Raw genomic sequence first — 11,002 nt, forward strand, 5'->3', positions numbered from 1 at the left:
AACATGTCTTTTAACTGAGCCATATCATCTTGAGCCTTATCATTAGCTGCAACAGCCATCTCACCCTTGTCCTGGGAACCTTGGACTGCACAAAATGATGGCACGGAGTGACTTCTCTCTCTCACACTAGGTGACTGGCCCTCCTGTTCCCATCTAAATGCTTCTGTCCTGACATCGAGTAAGGTGTAATTTGGGTGCATGCGAACCAGGCGTTTTAACTCTCTACGTAAGGCAGGTTCCAGTACATGCTCTACAAATTGGTCCCTTATCAGTACAGCTGAATTGGTCATACCTCCGGGGTTGCTTTTAACCACTTTCTCCATGAGGCAGAAGAGGGCATGGGAATACTCCTGGAGGGACTCTCCAACTAGCTGCTTTCTAGAAAAGAAACTCTCCTGTAGAGCAACATAAGATTTAGAACAACCATACATTTCTTGCAGAATAGTTAAGATTCGTTCTGGATTTTCACGTTCACCTTGTGGCCGGTACCTAATCTCCTCTCTAGCCTCACTTTCCAGATGGTCATAGATAAAGTAAGCCTGATCTAGAGGAGAGAGGTAACGAGCCCGCATGCTGGACCGCACCTCCTCGACCCAATCACTTATCCCTATACCAGAGTTACCTCTAAACACCGGACATTTGCGTTCTCTGGGAAGGTAGAGAACACGCTCGCTGGTGTGAACCCCCCTTGAGGTGGAGGGTTGTGGTGCAGTGGATGGGCCCCCATCAGCGCTGGTCGAACCTCGAGATGCAGCACGCTCCTGTCGCAGCTGCTCATTGTCAGCCTTAAGCTGGGCAATCATGTCCCTTAAGTCTTGCAGATCAGCCTCCATGGCTACTGCGGGGGGAAGAAAGAACGGTCAGTTACGGGTTGCAGGTGAATTAATTCAAGGTCCGTACAGCACAGCCAGGTCTTCACTACCGCAGCTAGTCCGCTACCGTTTTGCCCCTTACCTCTACACAGCCTTGTCTATTTATGCCTCAGAAAAGAAATAATTAAAGCATTGAAAAAAAACAACAACAAAAATAATTGTATCGTACAAAAGAACTAGAAGCACACGTCGCTGCTTTATACCATCCTGCCGACAACGCCAAAATGTGACCTGCCCCACCGGGGAGGGGGGGGGCTGCGATAATAAAAGGGGGTTAGGATACTTAACGCTAACCTGGGTTCCCCAATACGAGCCCTTAGGACAAGTCACGCAGATAAGAATAAAAGGATGGGCAGGGACGCGGCCTCAAGTTCAAATGTTTACAAACGTTTATTATATAAATAATCAAGTAAAAGTTCAGTAGTACAAAATGCAGATTAAAACTTATTCAGCTTTCTCAGTCGACACACATAAGTCCCACGATTGAAGGCTGGCTCTGACAAGGAGAGAATAACTATAATAATTACAATATCACACATAATGATAGTTAAAAAGTGATTCTTCTGGCCAACTGCTGAGGGTTTCCCCAAAACCACAATATCACCACGTGTAGCTGTATTCAATCAAACACTCACTACAAATCAACCATATCTGCATGCAAAAAGTGCCCAGCAAACCACATGCTCCACTCCACAGTATGGCCAGGATCGTCACTGAAGAAGTATAAGCACAGAGACAGTATTAGACCTTGTGGGACAGAGTGGGTCGTTACAATGAGGGTGCTGTCGCTTTAAAGATTAAATCACTAGTTTGTACACAATACAACAAACTAGTCAATAAGCAAAACATAGAAGGTAGGCAAAACGGTAGCAAACTAATCCTAAAATAAATGGAGAAAGGAGATTAGAAATTGTATAAAGACTTATATGAATGTCCTTCAGTGTACATACAATTAATCTCCTACCTCTGATGCAAACGCATTCACTCAATTATCACCTCACTGGACACCTCTGCAACGGTGATTCTCTGCACAGTCTCTGCTGGGGCTGTCAAGAAGCCTGGCATTTACAGGCCACATGTTAACAATTCAGTGGTAGGCCTACACTGAATGTTACAAATCCTAACAGCAGCTTCACATACCTCGTATAGGGGGAATACACGCCTATCAGCCAGACAACGATAACTGGAACAAGAACACTCGTAATAGTCACAGCTGATTTGGGTGAGGAGTGAGTGGGCATTTAAAGTGTAGCGGGAGATGCTGAACTACATACAGCTGCGCGTTTTCCTTATATGGAAGGGCCAGCTGACTAAAGAAGGGGGGGTGTGTCTTAAAGGGCCAGTGGCGGCCCAGCCACGTGAAGAAATGATCTGACAGCTAATCCTCAGAAAACAGTAGCGCCGGCTACATTGGCATGAAAAAGGTTGAAAACCACTTATCTACATTATAGCCTACAGTAGTACCATAACAAAAAACAAAGCTTACAGCGCTTGACGAGGCAATATCAATGGCTAAATTAAATGTGTTTTTTTAAAAGTGCAAAATAAAGTGCCTGTAACACGACAGTAAGCGCGTAAGCTTAAAGTTGCAGTAACATGGCTGCTTAAAATATACGGTAATCAGCCTACCAGAAAAGTCATTAATCCTCGTCTTCATCTTTTAGGCTAAGGTGCAGTACACGGCTGTAACCAGAAAAGTCAAGTCATTAATCCTCATCTTCGTCTTCTTCCTGCGTACTAAAACCACCAAAGTCCTCATCTTCAGTGTCGGAAAGGAACAGGCTCAGGGTGGCTTCGTCAGCCACTCTCCTCTCCTTCGTTGTCGCTCTCAAAACCAACGAACTCCTCTTCGTCACTGTCGGAATCGAACAGCCTCTGAAGGGCCTCAGCTATGGCGGCGTCCTCCTCTTCATCACGCAGCAGTCCAGCCTTTCGGAACCCGTTGGTGATCGTGGATGTTTTGACACTCCTCCACGCTGTCAGGATCCACTCGCAAACTTGAGCGAAAGTTGCTTTTCGCATGCGACCAGTTTTGGTGAATGATTTATCGCCGCTAGTCATCCACGCCTCCCACTGAACGCGTAGTGCCACTTTGAACGCACGATTGACATTGATGTCGAGTGGCTGCAGATGCTTCGTTGTGCCCCCAGGAATCACAGCTGGAATTGAGTTTGTGCTCTTGATGGCTGCTTTCACAGAATCTGTTATATGGGCCCTCATGCTGTCCAAAACGAGCAAAGCTTTTTTTTGGCGAAAGAATCCTCCAGGGCTCTTGACGTAGCACTCATTCAGCTACTCCTTCATTACGCTTTCCATCATCCACCCTTTCTTGTTGACTTTAAAGGAGATGCCGTTCGGGATCTTTTCTTTTGGCATTGTAATCCGCTTAAAAATCACCATTGGCGGAAGCTTTAATCCAGATGCTGTGCAGCCAAGAACACAAGTGAAATTCGTTCTCTCGTGGCCAGTGGTTCTCAACGTGATGGACGATTCACCTTTCTTGTTAACAGTCCTAGTGAGAGGCAGGTCAAACGTCAAAGGCACTTCATCCAAATATGGATTCCATATTTATGATCTGGTCCGGTCCGATGGAATATTCCTCTATCTTTCTTTGTGTGAATTCGCCAAAGTTTGTTATTTTTTCCTGGTAGTCGGGAGGGAGTTGCTGACACACAGTCGTCCGCGCCCTGATGGACAGTCCCTTTCGTCTCATAAATCTGAAACACCAGGATGGTCCACCTCTAAAATTTTCAATTTTCATTTCGGTGGCGACTGTTTTGGCCTTCAGTCGGATCTGCACGGTGGAAACACCTCGGCCGTCTGCTCTCTGTGTGTTCACCCAATCTTCAAGAAAGTCTTCAAGTTCGGGCCATCTGCTTTTATTACCTCTGAAAGCTTTTTTTGACTTTTTGCATTGAGACAGTTCTTCCCGCTGGCGTCTCCAACGTCTCACCATTGACTCATTGATGCCAAGGGTACGTGCAGCAGCTCTATTTCCTTCTTTTACTGCCAGATTGACTGCCTTTAACTCAGTGGCGGTTCTAGAACATTTTACATGGGGGGGCAAAGGGGAGGCAAGAGGTCATGCCAGGGTGGCATAGGAGGGCGGACAGTACGTGGTATTTTATACTGTATATAACCTATTTATTGTTAATTCATGCCCTAACACAAGTGTTCTTAATGCACAAGAGAAACAAGGTGTTCAGACAAACAATCGGGTGCCCTTTGAGTCCCCCAAGCTTACCTCAACCATTTTAAATGAAAGGAAACTACAAAATGTATTTTAAAGCAATGAATTAATGGAACAGGTTGTTTTGCATTACAATGTAAAATTCAATATATATTTTGTTTAAAAAAAAATTGGTTGTCTTAGACAGACATATTTGCATGTCCTCACTAAGCATTATTACATATTAATTTAATATTAAACAAATCAAAATGGCCAATTATCGCAAAATGTTGCTGCTAATATAATCATATGCTTGTCAACTTTTACTTGAATTATCTATGAAATTGCAATATTGTCCCTCAGTTTGTTTCAAGCCCGTCACGCCATATCATTTACCCTCCTATTAAAATAATGGATCAGTCCGTGTGTGATCTGCATGGAATTACATCACAAAAGTGTCAGTTTCTTCTCTTACCTATATTTCAGTTTTTGTATTTTCAGATTAAGATTGACAAACTCAACATTTCAACTATGTTGTATGAATTAATAATAGTAAATAATTGTTTATTACAAAAATAAACAATAGTTTTGCAAAATATTACAATTTTGTAATGTCCTTGACTTCCATGTGGTGCCTTATCTTAGCTAAACAAGGTCTCATGCCTACTTTTTGTCAAAAACTTCAACCCTGTTACATTTTTTCAAGGAAATTCCTAGTAATTATTTATATTTTGTGCCTGAGGTGGGAAAATGTAAGTAGTCCACTACCAGATGTTATGACCAAACATTTTGGTTTCATTTTTCAAAGATATAAAGACCCAAAAGGCACCCGATTCAGAGAATACTCAGAATTCTGCATACTGTAAGTACTTAATTATAATTAAGTACACAAATGACATCACCCATCTCTTTAGAGAGCTACAGGCAGTGCTTGAATTGGAATGAAAAAGGTGCCAGTACTCTAAAATCAGCAACTTTTTCAAGTCAATTTTATATATACAGCCCACAAACAAGAATTTGGCTACTATAATGCTGGTGGGTTTGTCTCTTTACTACTGTATATTTTAGAAATGTTCACTGTACTTAACATTTTTTATGATAGGCAGCGGATATGGCTAAAGCTCAGTAAGGTCAATATTAACTGAAAATATAGCAATCAAAGTCTAGATCTTCTGCTGAAGACACATGAAGCAGAGACCTTTCAGGTGAGAGCCCCTCTGGTGGTGTTCAACATTAATGACAAGGAAACAAAGCTCTGGTCAGAAGCATTTTTTATAAAAAGCTTTAACAAAATTAAGTATTTCTGTACATTTTGAATGCAATCTAACTTTCCAACTCAGAAAACGAAAAACGAAAAAGTGCCAAAAGTCTTCTCACATGGCTGAGCTGCTTTGCAATATACTTCACCACTGAAGAATACAAATATGTATAAAGTAAACTATGATGCAATCTAACTTTCCAACTCAGAAAAATGATAAAGAGCATGAACAAAGAACATGTAAAAAACAAATGCAAAATTTGCACAATCTAAAATGAGAAACTGTAACTGCAAGTAACAAAGTCTGAGCCATGGTAAAGAGTTACATTGAACACCAAGCTGATCAGATAACTCCCTGGTTGGTCTGAAGTCCTTCTATCTCCAGGATCTGTACAAATCGGCACATTATGCCAAAAGTCTTCTCACTGGGTGAGCTGCTTTGCAATATACTTCACATTGTTAGAAAAGGCTCCAGAAGGCCTTGGGGACATCAGTATCAGGGGCTGGAGCTGGACAGGCTCTTTCATCAGCACTTCTCCTTCCCTTTGCCAGCCAGGACCTCACATACTGTTCCGGATTGAACTGTCCTAGTGATGGTCCATTACATTTAATGAAAACCAGGCTGGACAGTCGGCTGACAGAGAGAGCATTCCTTTTTGCAGTAAGGATATCGTTCATGCAGCTGAATGCCCGCTCACACTCACTAGTGGAGACAGCGATGGTTCGGACTGCTTTCAGTAGAGGCTCCATGGCAGCAGGTGTACGGGATGCCCTGGTTTCCTTGTATTCGCGAAAGCCCTGAACAGTCTCTCTTCTGTCCACTTTCAGCACTTCGCACAAACGTAGCACCTCTACGTCCCCATACTGTACGTCTAACTCCTCTTCAGGCCAACTTCCAGGATGGATAACTTTCATGTCCTGGATTAGCTGATTGTCCCGGGCCTCCCGGCCATGTAATGGGATTTCTCTTGTGCTGACATGAGAGGAGGTTGTGGAAGTCATTCTGTGTCTCAGATTCTCTACCATACTGCGGAAAAACTGACCTGCATGAATCTGTACAAGCCTGCCATTTTCACGCAGGGCAACACCCTTGAAGGACTTCTCAGCTAGAGCTGTATGAACTGTAGTCATGTGTGGGCCAGGCATGGTGACCATGGATTCAAAAACTCGTATTTCTCGAGTCAAGAGCCTATCTGCTGTAGGCAGTGTCATCTCTCTTTTTTGGAGTTGCCGAGAGAGGTCGCTGAGCTCTGTGAGCGCATCGTACATCAGTCCCAGATTGCTGACAAACGTTGCAGATGTGAGCACATCATCCAGGCCCTTGTACTTTGCTCTGTCTCTGGAATCCCTGCTCGTGTCGTTTGCAGCATTTGTGAAGTGATCATGAAGCACTCGGTAGTTTTCCCAGACTGCTCTGACGCTCCTTTCACTTGAAGCCACCCAGCGGATGGACAAAACACGCCCTATCACCAGTCGCTGTCCGACTGCTTGCGCACACTGCGCTAACTGCCTCTGATTTTTGGGGGAGGCATGGAACAAGGAATAGAGTTTGTCAAAAAAGATCTTTAAATGATTGAGCGCTGAGACCTCCTTGACCACATCCCCAACTGCCAGCTCTAGACGATGATTGGAGCAGTGCCACACAAACAGGCTTGGGAATTTACTACACAACTGGGTAGCAACGCCTGTTCTCTTCCCTAGCATGACTGAAGCCCCATCACATGCAAAAGAAACGAAACACTGACCTAAAAAGTCCTCGTTAAAATCTCTTCCAAGACACTCCATTAACGCCTTTGTGATGTCATCAGCCGTTGTTCCATCCAACTCGATCAGCTCCCAAAAAAACGTTTCGGGCTCAGCATCAGCTAATGCTGAGCGTAGACACACAACAAGCACCGTTTTACCACTAATAGTGGTAGATTCATCGACCAAAACACAGTTTTCTTTGGTTTTCTGTAATGTCTTTTGCCATTTTTTTTCTTCAGCTCATGAGCTATGTGGTCGATGATTTCGCCACAGGTTTTATTGGAGTGCAAAACCCTGCCCACGTTCAGCCCATTCAGTTTCTGTACATTCAAATCAATTGGCATGTCTGTGAATGGCCGGCTATGTTTGCCAATTTTATATGCCGTTCGAAAAACTCTGATAGTGGTGTCTAATTCAGATGTATGCATAGACTGCACTTGATGTTGAATAGTTTCACGTGAAGCAGATGTAAGGATGTCAGCAGCTTTTACATGGGCTTGTGATTCTTTATGTTCTTTGATTTTTTTTTCTCAGGCTAGCTTGTTGTTTGCCCTTGTCAACACCGAAATGAGACACTGCACACTCACTCCATTCAGTTGACAGTTTCAGTCCTTGTCCAGTGTGTATTCCCAAAGATTTGACATCTCTGCATATCCGACATCCTAGCTTCTTATCTTTAAGAAGGAGCCATGCATTGGTCTTGCAAAAATATTGCACCTGGTCCGTTGTCCAGCAGTCAGGTGCATCGCTTTGCCCGGTGTTGGTGGTGGCAGTTGCGCCAGCAGCAGCTAACTTTAGAGGCTCTGGAGGAGGCGGCGGAGCTAGTGCTAATGCTAATGCACTAGAACTTGGAGCAGGAGGATCAACCAAAGAAAGCTCCCCATCAGACACAATTTCCAACACAGGCACAGCATTCTCTGTATTTGAAGTTTCTTCCGGCGACAACCGCTGTCTTTTTGCACTTTTATTAATCCACGCTAACATTTTAGAAATGCTAATTTGTGACGTGACTTGCTTTCCTTCTCTCGGGGGCGTGCCTGCTTTGTTCTATCACTCTACATAGCCACCCACTGGGTGGGAGTTGCACTGCATAAACACAACACACGTACATCTAGGTATGTAAATTGTAAAGCATTAAAACATGGTTTTACTAACAGTTTTCAGTATGTTGTTACTTCGGCATTATTATTATTATTATTTTGAAACGTGTATTACTATTAAATCACGGTCAAATAGGTTAATTTTGACATAGTCGTTTCCACCACAGTATTTACATGGAGAAGATAAGCCCCGCCCCCTCTCCAGCACGTTCTGTTTGAATGACAGGAGTAAACAGCTGACAGCCGCTGTGAAACTCCAGCGGTTAGAGCGATGAGAATGTCAGTTCGGCACCTCATGACGCATCTACTGAGTACCGGGCGGCTGTATATATATATATGGATGTATAATAAGAACGGCGGGAGAGTGTTGAGTACTGGCACGGTGCATGAGTACCGGAGTACCGCCAGCATGCCGGTACTGAGCAAGAAGTGCCGGTACTCCATGGGTCAGAACCAGAAGTGCCGGTACTGCGTACCGGTGAGTACCGGCCCAATTCCAGCACTGGCTACAGGTGACCTGTGCAGCAACACATTTTAATCAATATTTGTCAATACTAAGAGCTGCTAGATTGAGCTGCTGTAATGGAATATGTAAGGAGAATAAGAACATACCATGTGGTCCAGCTGGAGTTTCATCTGCCTCCTGATCCCTGCCTCTGGCCCTCTTTCTGATATTTCATCTTTATTCCTCACATATATTTCTTCTTCTTCACTAATGTCTTCATCTCCTCCTCTTCCTCCTGCTCTGACCCTCCTGGTCTCTTCATCTCCTCCTCTTCCTCCTGCTCTGACCCTCCTGGTCTCTTCAGCTCTCTTTTCCTTTTCCTCTTTCTGTTCGTCCTGATCACTTCTCATATGTCTTTTTGTTGTTGTTGAATCACTCCTATACTCTGGCCTGCAAGAGTCTACTTGTGAAAAGCACTGGTACAAATGCTTGTATAACTTTACACGTTAGGGCCATGTAGCCTAGCTAATATGTAGCATATTGTAGTGCCAGGATATCATAAATATAGCATCAGAAAGTATTGATCAAGCGCACACAGGCAGCTGTGTTTGGATCCAGTTTTTACGGTAAAGGATGTATCCTGGTTTCATTGATCTGGCCTCATGGCTGTGATGTGTAGTTTACGTGGATTTAATAGTAGGCTACCGCGTAGTTTAGCAAAGTGATCGATCTCCCAGCTAACGCTGTCTGCGTAGTATTTTGTAACGTAACGCCCCAAACAGCGCCCGTCTGTTAAACGCTATCGATTCAAACGGCAGCGTTTTATTAATATTTAGTTTCAAGCTCTCGTCCTTAGTAAAACAAAACTAGTGGAAAGGGAAATGCTCCCAGGGGAAGCTGATCCATTGGTGCTGGGACAGCTCGCTCCCTCTCTGCAGCGGTGTGAGCCACGGTCTGTGTGAACGCCGCTCCGCAGTTTAATGCAGGGCCGTAGCTGCGTTTTTAACGGGCCTAAAATGATATTTAAAATAATTCAATTTTAACTAATGTAATGCTTGTTTTGTTGCTTGAGAAGCTTGTGGAAATAGTGTAGGTTTGTTTTAGTACAGTTTTAGGGAAACAAAAGTTAGGGGGGCAGCTGGGGGGGCAAGGCTCTATGGGGGGGAAGCTGCCCCCCCTTGCCCCCCCGTAGATCCGCCCCTGCTTTAACTTAAAAGCTGCATCATATGCATTTCTACGTTTGTTTTCAATAATGAGGGTTTGTGCATGAAAACTTCCTTTGCACAAACTGTCTCGCTCTCGTAATGTCTGTCTGTCTTGCTCTCGTTCTGTCTCTCGTACCACTCTCGGTTCCACTTTTACTTTTGCGCGCTACCTGTCTCACTCTTTTCCGGCCTCCAGCTTTTCCTGCTGGAGCCCGCCGCTTAAAGGTGGGGGGCGTGGACCGGCCATAGAGCCCATAGAGTTAAAGGTGGTGGACTGTAACCTGTAAAATCCATAGATTTAGGAGGTCCCCTAGTGGCCGTTAGCTGTAAAAATCCATAGATTAGCCGCACCGTTATATAAGCCGCAGGGTCGAAAAATGGGAAAAAAGGCGCGGTTTATAGTCCGAAAATTACGGTAATCTATTTATACGTTCACCAACATGATGTTGCCATTGTTTTCAGCGACGTGCAGTCAGGGGAGGCAGAGCCTCACCTATCATACTCCAATGTAACGGAAAAACAACTAAAGAAAAACTAAATAGTAATAATAATAAAATGTCTCCACTGATCTGTGTTGTAAATGTGATTTATGTATGATTCCAATCGCTTTTTATAGTCAAAATCAGCAAATTGGCCGAGCTCCGCTACAACTACATGGGAGCGATGAGGAGTGAGGCAGGGACAAGCTCTGCCTCACGTAAGCCCACAGTAACTGGCTGGAGCGCGGGCACTAATGTAGCGCGGGCACTAATGTAGCACTTATTTTGTGAGCGCGCTCAAGCCAGTTACTGTGTGGTGAGGTGAGGCACAGATGAGCTCTGCCTCACCTCAGAATGCGTCACCCCACAGAAACTGGCTGGAAAGCGGGCCCTAAGCGCATGCCTGCACCATCTCACTGTATGTCACCAATGTAATGTTTGTAGATCCCTTTATTACATGTATCCTCGCCATCCATAGTCTCTAAATAACTTATTTCACGTAATGATATTTAGGCCCGCTGGTCTCATCATACAACGGCAATGAAAAAAGCACCAGGAGAGGCAGCCATAACCTCTGCCGCACTGAAGGGGGCGCAAGTGAGCCCACAGGTTCTTGTTGCTACTGTTATTCTACGCAGATGCAAACAACAAGCTAGACTTTTTAAACTAGAGGAAGATAAGGAGGACTTTTACAAAAAGGTAATGGAGATTGTTGTCCAGAAGGATAG

The 11,002-nt window shown here is 44.2% G+C and overlaps 1 long non-coding RNA gene across 1 annotated transcript; it reads right to left on the reverse strand.

The window, feature by feature from the left end:
* Positions 1–1,238: 1,238 nt before the first annotated feature.
* LOC117534469 lies at positions 1,239–2,267 on the reverse strand. Its single transcript, XR_004567233.1, has 2 exons — positions 2,013–2,267; positions 1,239–1,930 (listed from the first exon to the last, which is right to left on the reverse strand). It is a non-coding gene; the product is annotated as an uncharacterized LOC117534469 (long non-coding RNA).
* Positions 2,268–11,002: the final 8,735 nt, after the last annotated feature.

The sequence above is a fragment of the Gymnodraco acuticeps genome, unplaced genomic scaffold (assembly GCF_902827175.1).
Source record: "Gymnodraco acuticeps unplaced genomic scaffold, fGymAcu1.1, whole genome shotgun sequence".
NCBI classification, from domain to species: domain Eukaryota; kingdom Metazoa; phylum Chordata; class Actinopteri; order Perciformes; family Bathydraconidae; genus Gymnodraco; species Gymnodraco acuticeps.